We start from the raw sequence: 13,434 nt of genomic DNA, 5'->3' as shown, positions 1-13,434 counted from the left end.
GGCCGTCATTCTCCTCTCTTCAATAAAATTCAACTAATCATATATACTCTAACACCATTTAGCCTCAAACAAACTGGCTTCCATCAGGACCCACATTGATGGGATCTCAACCTCCACAGGGAGTACTGCTTCCATGCCATACACAAGGGAGAAGGGGGTTGCCCATGTTGAAGTGTAGACATACATACGATATCCATGCAAAGAAAACGGGAGCATATCATGCCAATCCTTATATGTCACAACCATCTTTTGGATAATCTTCTTAATGTTCTTATTTACAACTTCAACAACCCCATTCATCTTGGGCTTGTAAGCAAAAGAGTTATGATTTTCAATCTTGAAGTCATCCCAAAGCTCTATCATCATTTTATTATTTAAGTTTGACCTATTACCAGTAATGATCTTACTTGGAACACCATATCGGCAAACAATCTGATTCTTGATAAATCGGACCACAACCCGCTTGGTCACATTAGCAAAATATGTTGCTTCAACCCATTTGGTGAAGTAATAAATAACTACCAGGATGAAATGATGTCTGTTTAAAGCATTGGGTTCAATCATACCAATCATATTAATTCGCTACATAGAGAAAGGCCATGGGGATGAAATAACATTGAGAAGCGTCGGAGGCACATGAATCTTATCAGCATAAATCTGACATTTATGGCACTTCTTCACATATTTACAACAATCAGATTCCATTGTCAGCCAATAGTAACCTGCTCTTATCATCTTTTTAGCCATTGAATGTCCATTGGCATGAGTACCAAAGGATCCTTCATGAACTTCTTACATTAACATGTCTGCTTCGCGTCTATCCATGCATCCGAGAAAAACCATGTCAAAATTTCTCTTGTAAAACACATCTTCATTGAGAAAGAAATTGCCAACCAACCTTCTTAAAGTCTCTTATCTTTGCTGGATGCCCCAAGCGGGTACTCCTGACATTAGAGGAAACATTTAATATCATAATATCACCACTTATCATCTGTAACTTCTTCTTTTGCAAACACATGAGCAGGTCTATTAAGGCGCATAATTGTGATATTGGGTGCGTCATTCCAGCAATTTACTTTATACATAGAAGATATAGTATCCAGAGCGTCCTCCATCTGATTCTCTTCACGAGGTATATGATGAAACTCAATTTTATTGAAGAAGGTTCATAGCCTCCTTGCATAATCTTTGTAAGGAATTAAGCCATGGTGACGAATCTCCCATTCTCCTTTAATATGAATAACGACTAAGGCTAGATCTCCGTATACATCAAGGATTTTAATTCTCAAATCAATGGCCTCTTCAAGACCCATCATATTCTGCCATATTATTCGTACAATCAAACATCAACCTTGCAGTAAAAGGGATATGAGAAACCTTATGAGTAATAATGATTTCCCTAATTCCCTTACCATAAGTCTCCCATTCTCCTTTATCATGGAAGTCAAACCTAATGGATTGATAATCATCGATTGGCTGTGAGCCAAATGATATGCAAGAATACTTCCTTCAATTTCCTTCTGAGTACGGTACTCAATATCATATTCAGACAGTAGCATTTGTGAATAGGCTATCCTCCCAGTCAAAGCAGGCTTTTCACAGATCTACTTGATTGGATCCATTTTGGATATCAACCAAGTGGTATGATTGATCATATACTGGCATAGATTTTTGGCATCCTAGACGAAACCACCATAAGTATTTTCAAGCATAGAATACCGAGACTCACAGTCTGTAAAATTCTTACTCAGATAGTAGATGGCATGCTTCTTTCTACCAGTCTCATCTTGCTATCAAAGCACACAACCCATGGGCTCTTCTAATACAGTCAAATACATAATCAAAGGTCTTCCTTCCACTGGAGGAGACAAGATAGGAGGTTCAAGCAAATACTCCTTGATGTTGTCAAAAGCTTTTTGGAAGTCCTATGTCCAAACACAACCTTGATCTTTACGGAGAAGCTTGAAGATTTACCCATACATGGCACTCATGTGAGATATGAATCTGGGTATATAATTCAGACGCCCGAGGAATCCTTTGACTTTATTTTCTATCTTCAGCGCAATCATTTCTTGAATAGATTTGACTTTATCAGGATCTACTTTAATACTTTTCTGGATGACAATGAAACCTAACAAGTTTCTTAAACGGACACCAAAAGTACATTTATTAGGACTCAAATGGAGTTTAAACTTTCTTAACCTCTAAAACAACTTCAACAAATATTCAACATGATCTTCTTCAGTCTTCAACTTAGAAATCATATCATCAACATAGACTTCTATCTTTTTGTGCATCATGTCATGGAAAAGAGTATTCATAGCTCTTTGGTACGTTGCACCAACATTTTTCAAACCGAAAGGAATCACTCTATAGTAGAATGTTCCCCAATGTGTGATAAATGTTATTTTTCCATGTCTTTAGGTTCCATCTTGATCTGATTAGAACCGAAGAACCCATACATAGAGGAGAAGACATAGAACTTAGTCGTATTATCTACCAACATGTCAATGTGTGGCAGAGGAAAATCATCGTGCAGACTAGCTTTGTTCAAGTCTCTATAATCAACACACATCTGCACTTTACCATCTTTATTTGGAACGAGTACAATGTTAGCCACCCACTGAGGGTATTCAGGAGTAACAAGGAAACCAATATCAATATGCCTCTGAACCTCATCTTTAATCTTAACAGCCATATCAGGGTGAGTTCTTCTCAACTTCTGCTTAACCGACGGACATTCTGGCTTCAACGGCAATCTATGCTCCACAATATCAGTATCAAGATCTGGCATATCTTGATAAGACCAGGTGAACACATCCACATAATCTCTAAGAAGCTCTACCATCCTCTTCTTAACATTTGGATAAAGCAGTGCCCCAATCTTGACTTCTTTCTTGTTATCTTTAGAACCCAAATTAATCACTTCCATTGGCTCTTTATGAGGCTGAATGGTCTTCTCTTCATGCTCAAGAAACCGAGAAATCTCATCAGGAATCTCTTCAACATCCTCTTCTTCCATTTCGAACATAGGAAATTTAAAGTTGGGAGAGGCAATAGGTTCATTATTTTCAATGGATTTATCAAATAATCTACACAATGATTTTATGCTTGATTTTAGAATGTGAACAAATAAATGCACGTTGTGATGCATATATGAAAGTGGTTATTATTTTGTTTTTTATGTTAGCATTTTTCCAGAATAAGAAAAAAAGGAAAAACATAATATGGATGACCGAAATAACATTTTATTAATTATAATGAAATTTGAAACAAAGTCCACATAGATTCACTTTCACCATGGGCATAGTGAAAGGATTTTTGAAAATAACAAAAAAAACAAACATATTACTTCGACAGGTGAATAATAGAAGGAACATCAACAACAATCCAATTTAGGCACACTGGTCCATGTGTCACAAAGTCTAGCACTTGTTGCTCTTCATCATCTTCCAAGATTGCGGCAGCAGATTGGTCCTTAGAATGCATAAAGCCAGCACTGTGAAACACTTCTTGAATTCGCTTCAAATCTCTTCAGGTTGCACCAGGTGAAAACCCCAAACTAACCCTTTTCTTGTTCTCAGAAAGCTCAACAATTTGTCCTTACTTAACAGATTGACCATTTCCCACCACAAATTGGGCATCCTTCAAGGATGACATGGATTCACCATTCTTCTTAACAACAATATTATCAACAGAAAGAGCTTAAATGACGTCCCTTCCGCTTCGTCGACATCAATGTATGAAAGTGAAGAGAGATGACTCACCAACATGGCTTGCTCGCCGCCCACGATCACTAATTTGCCATTCATCACAAACTTCAACTTCTGGTCTAGAGTTGATGTGTACTTCCCCAACCTCATGAATCCATAGACGTTCTAAGAGACAACTATAGATGGGATGAATATCCATCACTTGAAAAGTAATATGAAATAAGCACATGCCTATATTTATCGGGAAATCGACTTCCCCAATTATAATCTTCCTTGAGCCATCAAAGGCCTTCACAACAACTCCACTGAATCTCATCGGAGTACCTTGGTAAGCAAGTTTAGATAGTGTAGACTTAGGCATAACATTCAAAGGGATCCAATATCAACCAACACATTGGACAGGGAATCTTCTTGACATTTCATAGAGATATGCAAGTCCAAATTGTGTTTTCTCCTCTACTCGAGCAATTCTCATCACTGAAGCTTAAATTTTTACAGGAAGTAATATTGGCCATAATGCCATCAAATTGATCGATCGTTACGTCATGGTCCACATAGGCCTCCACTAGGACCTTATGCAAAGCTTATCGGTGTGCTTCCGAACTCATCAGTAGGGATAACATGGATATATTGGATGAAGTGTGCAACAATTGGTCCACCACATTAAAATCACTCTTCTTGATCAATTTCAGCACCTCATCTTGATGAACATTCTAATTCATAATGCTGGACTGGATGGCTTGCATAATAAGAGTTTTCTCTTGAATTGATTTCTCTACCACAACACCTTCAGTCCTCTTAGGAGTTGCAGTAGCAAATACCTAACCACTTCGGGTCACACCACTTACATTGGCGATATTTACAACAGATGAAAAAATAGGAATGGGCACTTCTTTTTCGTCTTCCACCATAGTAGCATTCAACTTGTAAGGCACAACTTTATCAGACTCGTAAGGCGTAGGACCCACCAAACAAATAACCAACGGAGAAACAGCAAACTCCTGACCATCAAATGCAACCACAACCGGTTATGGGAGATTAAAATGGGGAATATTGACGTTCACTTCATGCTCATCTTCATTTCTATCCCTTGTAACTTGAATAAGATTTTCATCCAACATCTCTTGTAAGTCTTTTTTCACAATAACACACCCTTGGGGATCTCCGGAACAAACTTGAAAAGAAGCATGGTCATGCTCATAATAGCTCAATTCACATAAAGTAGTGTGCATTTCAACCATGGATCTCTTGATTAGATTGACATCAAAAACTTGATACTTTCCAGGACATCCTTCGACCATATTTACAGTTGCATTGTCATGTTTAGGCAGCAGGATAGCTTGTACATTGGGATTGGAATCTTTAAATGATAGGATACCACTTTGCATTAACCTCCTTACCTCAGCCTTCAAGGAAAAACAGTTCTCTATATCATGGCCAAACGCTCCTTGGTGGAATGCACAATGTTGACCAGGGTTATACCACCACGGAAGCTCTTTCGAAACAACCAGTGGAGTTCTTGTTTGCACCAAATTCTTCTGAATTAAAGAAGGAAACTAGTCTATATAAGTCATTGGATTGTATCAAACTGTACAGGCCTCTGGGCATGATGTTGTTGATTTGGTTGATTTGTGCGTTGCTGGAAACGCGGTTGATAACTAGAGTAACTGACGGCACGTGTTGGTGACGTTGAATGTTCCTTATAAGCCTTCTATATTTCTCTTGTGATATAGCGTTTGCATCGTGTTCCTTCTTTTTGGGTAAACCATTCCCATATTTTTGGAACCATCAGATGAACTACCTTCTTTCAACCATCCTTAACAAACACCTTCTTCTAATCTCAAACCCATATTCACCATTTTAGTAAAGTCACTAGGCGCACTTGCTACCGTCTGGTCGTAATAGAATGGACTCAATGTCTTCAAAAACAACTTTGTCATTTCCTTTTCCTCCAACGGATGAATAACCTGTGCAACGATCTCGCGTCATCTCTACACGTATTCCTTGAAGGTCTCTTTTTCCTTGTGGGCCATACCATGGAGTTTATCCCTGTCCGGAGCCATGTCGACATTATATTTGTACTGGTGAACAAAAGCCTCACCTAGGTCATTGAACATTCAGATTTCAGTACTGTCGAGCCCCATATACCATTTCAGAGATGCCCCAATCAAACTGTCTTTAAAGTAGTGGATCAGCAATTGATGATTGTCAGTCTGAGTCGACATCTTACGAGTGTACATCACCATATGACTCAGAGGACAAGAGTTTCCTTTGTTCTTTTCAAAATTTGTAATTTTGAATTTGTTTGGAATCTTCACATTAGGAACCAAACACAAATCATGAGCATTCTTCCCGAACATATCTTTCCCCCTCAAAGCTTCAATCTCTTTTTGCATAGCTTGAAATTGATCTTGGAACTTGTCCATTCTTTCGTAAACATCAATAGTCTCTCTTTGGTTAGTGTGAAAAACAGGTTCTTCGAAATAAGGAACAACATAAACCACGGGAGGTGGTACGAATATCACATGTTGAGTCATTAGAACTTCAGGTTGGTACTCCTCAAGCACAAAGTTGGTAGGAATTCCCCATGAAAAACCAGCAGGCATGTGATGCTGTGGAGCACTGATGGGAGTTGTAAGACCCCAATTTTGACCCTAAGATCCCTCATGCAATTTCATCACATGCATTAGCATTGGGATCATTCCTTGGCATCCTCCCTGCCCCTCTTTCATTGGGTTTCTTTTTGGAGAGATCACCAAGCACTATATGATTGTATCATACTTGTATATTATCACTTTACTAACCAAAATACCAAAAATATGTCTTTGCATTTGCGTAACTCTTTTGTAGGTAGGGCATGATCATCATTGATCTACCAAGTTCATATCTAGGGTTTAAGACCCTCATGGCTAAGAGCACAACCAAGGATTAATTCACAATGTCTCAAAGTATCATATATGAGTGCCAATGATCTCCACATTATATATTGATCAAGCATTCTTCAAGAGTTTGGAGGTGATTTGCCTTGGAAACCCTAGTTTGACTAGGTATCTTAAGTAACTTCTCCAACAAGCTATCTCACCAATTGATCAAATTTATCAAGGGACACTTCAAAATTCATCATCTTATGCATATATTATCTACCATGAGCCTATAAAGTCAAGAGAATTGGAAGTTAGCAAGTTGGTTGATGGTGGTTGGCCAGATGAATTCATCTGATCAAAACTGGGTCTCCCTAGACCCGATCTCCTACAATTTTCACCATATGAACATGATTCCAAGAGAAATGTTACTATAAATGACATTACAAGCAACTTTCATGTTGAGACCTATAGCTATTTTTGCTTTTAAAATCATTTCCTATGTTGAAACATTATAGGGGATTTTGTCTAAACCCTAATTTGAAAGTCAACTTCCCAAAGCCATAACTTGCTCAATTTTTATGAGTTGAAATATTTCCAAGCTGCACATTCAAATTCAAGATGTATAATTAAACTTTTATGTTTGGAGTGAGAGCTAATTCAACTTTTATGAGCATGTTATATGAGGATACATTATAGGTCATTTTTTCCCTATACCATTGAACAAGTGATTTTCCTCAACTTCAAAAATGCATAACTCTATCATTCTAAATCCAAATGAAATGAAATTGATGACCATTTTGAAGTTTTTTGAAAGAGATAAAACTTTGATGAAGACACAATTCTCATTTGGAGCTCACATAAAAAGTTAAGCAAGGTGGAACATTGAGATATATGACATAACACTTAGAAACATTTTCAATATGTTGAAATTTCCAAACTGCCACCTCAAAATTCACCATGATCCAAGTCCAAAATGGAAAAGTATCCAACATAAAAGTTGTTCCCCTTGATCTTAGCTTTCCAAAGAGTTCTACTTTATGCATTTTGGATGAGGCTTACTAGGGCTGCGCATGGGCTTAACAGGTCTGCATCAAGTAGGAAAATCAAATGTCCAAAACTTCACATTGCATTTCCTTGCCATTCAAGCATCATTTGAACTTCAGTATAGTTGCAATTGGATCAAAATGAATTGCTTCATGGGCCTGTAGACGCCCATGCAAGCTTGTGCATCACATTGCCAAATTTAGCAAATTTTCAAGTGTGCAATTATCAATCCCAAATGCTATAAATATAAGGCCTCTGAGCTCATTTCAAACACACCTTGCGCGCCAATGTTTCCCCCCAATTGAAACCCTCACAATTCAAAGGAAAACCTGAGAATTTTCAACTTGAAAATTGAGTTTGAATCTCACTGTTTAGAGATTCAAAAACTCTAGGATCCAAAGCTTTGTTCTATTGCCAGACCACTTTTGCAAGCTCCTCAAGTGTGATCAAGTCAAGTTTGAAGCAAGCAAGATCTAATTCTGCACAACATTGAAGGTAACTTTTAGAAATCTTCTTCTCTTCGATTCTCACTAAATTCTCTTAGATCTTTGGTTGTCTGAAGTCCTACCAATGTAGGCAAGAAGGTTGAGTTGCTTTGAGAATAAATCGAAGCAACTCAATTGACACACCTCAAAATCCAACTCCTTAAATCTTTCTTATTATTTGGAGTTAGTTGAAATTAAGGTCAGATTTGTGCTCTACGCCATTTTTTCTTTCAGATCATGTCCTCTTTTTTCATTTTTTTTGATGGTGATGACTGAACCAGTTCGGTGAGCCTCGCCTGAGAAGGTGACCGGAGTTCCAGCGTCGGTGGTATTTTGGACAGGTTCTGAGCCATTGATCTTATTTGAAATGTTTTAATCTCACACGTTGGTTCTGATTACCATTGGTGTGGCGCGCTTACTCAAGTGTACCATGGAGCGCGCATTTTCATCCACTTGATATGCCACCTCAATTAATGAGGGAGATCAAGTGGTCCACATTTTTTTATGATTATTTGAATTTCATTTAATTTGTCTTATTTTCATTAATTCATATTAATTTTAATATTGATCCAAAAAATATGAGAGTTTCACCAAAAAAATTAAAATAAAATCCTCATTCATATTTTGAATTAAAACTATTTTTTGGATCATTATTAATATTTTTCATGATTTAATTGATTTTGTAAATATTTTTAATTGTTTAAAAATACTTTTAAGTTTCCAAAAATTCTGAAAAATTTTCTCCAACGTCCTTTGGCCTTGTTTGACCTATGATAAATCTCATGGGCATTTATTTGGTGTTTTGATGAGATTTTAGGAATTTGACAAACCATATTTAATTTAATACATTATTTTTAGTATCTTTAAATTGAATAAATTCCAAATAAATGTGTTGAGCCATTTTAATTGTTTGTATAAGTTTGACTTGTGTTGTTAGGCATTGGTCAAGGTTAATTTGACTTTGCTAGGTTAAGATCATTGGATTTAGGGGATTGATGGACTGTACATTTCATCTACCAAAATGAATGAATGATCTTAATTTGGTAAAAAACCTCCTTTGTCCAATTTGAGTTTTGATCCATTCCCCTCCCTCTTCCTCTAATACCCCTTCTTTATGCATCCATTTCATTTGGCCTATGATATCTCAAGGTCCTAAGGCTAGTTGATTGAAAAATCAACATAAGTATGGATGAGATTAGGCCACCTCGTTTGCATATTCTTTTTGTGTGTGGTATGTTTCATGAGTATAGTCCATTATACTATGTCTCTAACATGCATTAACACCAAAATTCTATTGCTCGGCCTCAAATAGTTGTGACTTCTACATAAGTCCAATTATGATTACTTAACATAGCGCTAAATTTTTTACACAAAAAGGCATAGCATTCTCGTTAGTGAGATTGTAAGTCTCCCCTCTTTCATGGTATTATGTGGAAACTTGGCCAATGCATATGCAAAAGGACTTGGCCAATGCCACTTTCATGTAACGAAGTGCTTGCAATTTGAAACTTCATCTGATACATCATTGAAGATCCCTTTGAGTTCATCTGCAACATGATCATTGGGAAGTTGTTATTTTGAACCTGTGACTTGTGGAATTCATCTGTTACATGGGGAAATATGAAGGAGATCATGGAATGGCTAAATCTTGGATGTGGCCATCTTTATTTGATGCCTTGCTTTCCAAGTTAATATTGTATGCATTATTTGTGGCTTGATTCTAATGTCCAAGGGTATTTGGGTTTCTATATGACATTCTTGTCTATTGGATTGCAGCCCATTGGTCAGATCTTTTCGACTCTTAACTTTTCAATTTATGCTTAGGATTAGTCTCTTCATCTCCTCCCCCTCCTTTTAAAAACTTTTTTGCTTATGGTTGTTTTTTTTCAAACTTTGACAACTTTTGCAAATTAGAAACTTCGGCCTCATTCCATTGCACTTTCAAACTTCTTTTCTTAAATCAAACTTGTAAATAAACTTAACTATACTTGACTTAAAATTTTTCAAAAGCCAAAAAGAGCTAACTCATTCAAACCATTTTAAAGGCCCTTGTTCCTTTCAAACTTAATTTTTTATTAAAAGCAATGCATCCACTTTGAAATTTGTATCATGAACTACGAGGTTTTGATCCCTCATTTTTATGTTGCTACGTAGGCACAAGTTCGAAGGTTTGTCAAACACAAAAATATAATTAATGAATTCTTTTCTCAGCCCCCCATTCTATTTGTTTGTAAACATCACTTTGTACAAAATACATAAGCATACAAGAAAGGGCGCCCTAGGAGTACCTAGGACACTTTGGGTGCTAAAATCTTCCCTCTGTGTAACCAACCCCCTTACCTGTAATCACTGGCATTTTATTAGTTTTGATTTGAAAACTTCTTATTTTTGGGTTTTGTTCGTACTTTTCCGTTTTTCCTTTTCCCTTTTATCCATAGTTCACTCCTTTGGGATGGTTCTTACCCGGACTCCATGCTCGTGACTCACAACAAACCCTTGATTCTTGGTTGATCCAATCAAGTCTTGTTAATCTCAATGGAACTTGGGTGTTGATAAAATGAAATCCGTAATCCACCAAAATGGATGATTGATCTTGACAATGACTTGATTCATCCCTTGATCTTTGTTTGCTTGCCTTGTGTGTGATCCCTTATTTGTGGTTGTTGCATTCATACATTCATGCGCATCATAATATTCATCACACAAAAATTTCAAATAACTGAGGTGTTATTTGTAAATATTTTCAAACCATGGATTGTGGACGAAGGAACACTAAGAAGTATAGTTTCAGATGTTCCTAGATCTCATCTTATTGTTGAAGCTCTTCACATGAAGAAGTCTGAGATATAGGCTCATTGGGTGAAGAAAGGAGGATTGTTTGGGTTTCCATTTGATTTCCTCATCAAGGAAGCTACTACTTTTTCTCAAACCGGTAGTATGGATGCTTTTGAAGCTTTCTTTGTGTTGCTCATTTATGGATTAGCTTTGTTCCCCAACATTGACGGTTTTGTTGATGTTAACACCATTAGAATTTTCTTGATTGGGAATCCTGTGCCTACTTTGTTAGGTGATATGTATTTCTCTTTGCATCTAAGGAACTCTAAAAGTGGTGGAACTATTGTCTGTTGTATTCCTCTTTTGTACAAGTGGTTTATTTCGCACTTGCCTCAGACACCTGCTTTTGTGGAGAACAAACAATGTCTATGGTGGTCTCAGAGACTTATGTCTCTCACTAATGATGATATAGTTTGGTATGATCCTTATTTATGCAGTTTGGAGATTATTGATAGTTGTGGTGAATTCTCTAATGTGCCTCTCATTAGTACACAAGGAAGAATTAACTACAACCCTGCTTTGGCTCGTCGTCATCTTGGGTTCCCCTTGAGAGACAGACCTAATAACACTTTGTTAGAAGGTTTTTTCTATCAAGAGGGTAAAGATCCCCAACATTTGAAGCAGAAGATTGTGCATGCTTGGCATAATGTGCATAGGAAGGGAAGATCCGAGCTTGGTGCCCGCAATTGTGTAGCTTTGGAAGCTTACCCTACTTGGGTGAATAAGAGAGCTTTGGAGTTAAAGATGCCTTATCCTTGTGAAAGACCTATGTACATGGTTGTGGCCGAGCCATTAACTCTCCCTAACCAAGATATAAAGGAGTTGGAAGACGCACTCGCCAAGATGAAGCAAGAGAAGGATATGTGGGAAAAGTGTTTATATGCTTTGAGCAAGAAGCATGAGGAGTTACAATTGGAATATAAGGACAAAGATGCACTTATTGAGTTACTTGAAGACCGAGTAACAAAGAGACCGAGAGAGCCGAAGGTTTCATATTCTAGCATGCCTCAACCTTTCATTGCTTGGAAGAAGATTGTTGATCAGCTTGTCCTCGAGAAGACTCATATGAAGGCTTCTTTTGAGACAGAGATTCAACGCATTCGAAGGAAGTACGCGCCTACAGGCAAATCTTCTGACATTGTTGTTAGGGATCCTTAGGATGACTAGTCTCCTTTACTCTTGTATTTTCCATTTCCTTTCTGAAATTGTACTCAGTGTAATCCTTCCAATTATAAATGAAAAGAGATTTTTGGTCATATCAAATTGTAGCAATTGTTGTTAAATATATATATTTGCAAATAATATAGTAAGTTCTTTGAAAACAAAAAAATAAATAAACAAGCATTGCATTTCATGCATCATTTGCATAACCAGGTTTCTCTTTCGCCAAATGTCTCATTGGTGTTTCTTTTGTGCTTTAGCCAAGCTGACTCATCGATACAACACTCGTGCCAATCACTCCAGAATCATGGAACATCTTAAGCAAGAGAATAGAGAACTAAAGGACGAGATCGCCCGCCTGACTACCATGATGGAGTCAGTGTTAACTGCTCAGAGCCAGTCTTCTCCAACACCCGCAACTCCTCCTCCTCAGAGGACTATTATTTCAGAGGTGGCTACCTCTACCATGCCTGCTGCTACCGCTCATTTTGCGCCTACCATGCCTGCCGAATTCCCGTGGGGAATGCTGCCAAACTTCATGCCTGAAAGCTTTCTGCCTACATTTGCTTCCATACCAGAATCTAGCTCGGTCATGTCTGTGCCACCTCCCGTAGTGCACACCTTACCTCGTGTGGAAGACACCATTTACCATTCTGAGCCATCTGAGGGCCCAGACGTTTATGAGAAAATGGATGAGATGAAGGATCAATTTCTTGAGTTGCGCAAGGAGTTGAAAACTTTGATAGGTAAGGACCTTTTTGGGAAGAGTGCTGCTGAATTGTGTCTGGTGCCGAATGTGAAGATTTCGGTGAAGTTCAAAGTGCCTGACTTTGAAAAATATAGAGGGAACACATGTCTGCTCAATCACTTGGTGATGTATGCCCATAAAATGTCTACCCAAATAGATAATGATCAGCTGTTAATCCACTACTTCCAAGACAGTCTGATCGGTGCTACGCTTAGATGGTATATGGGGTTGGACAGTGCAAGCATCCGCACTTTCAACGATTTAGGAGAAGCTTTTGTCAAACAATATAAGTATAATATGGATATGGCGCCTGATAGAGACCAATTGAGGTCTATGTATCAAAAGGATAAGGAGACATTCAAAGAGTATGCGCAGAGGTGGAGAGAATTTATGGTCCATTGTACTTTTCATCAAGGAGCACCCGGACATGACATTGAGAACTGCTATCCGCTTAAATATGAAGTTCAAAAGCTAGTAAAAAGTGGAATGGTGTCCTTTGAGGACCCCGCACCTAATGTTATAGCAAACCCACTGCCAACCCATGGAAATTCATCTGTTAATATGGTGGACGACTGTCCTGGGGA

Source organism: Lathyrus oleraceus, chromosome 3, assembly GCF_024323335.1.
Source record: "Lathyrus oleraceus cultivar Zhongwan6 chromosome 3, CAAS_Psat_ZW6_1.0, whole genome shotgun sequence".
Classification (NCBI taxonomy): domain Eukaryota; kingdom Viridiplantae; phylum Streptophyta; class Magnoliopsida; order Fabales; family Fabaceae; genus Lathyrus; species Lathyrus oleraceus.
This window is presented reverse-complemented; position numbering follows the sequence as displayed.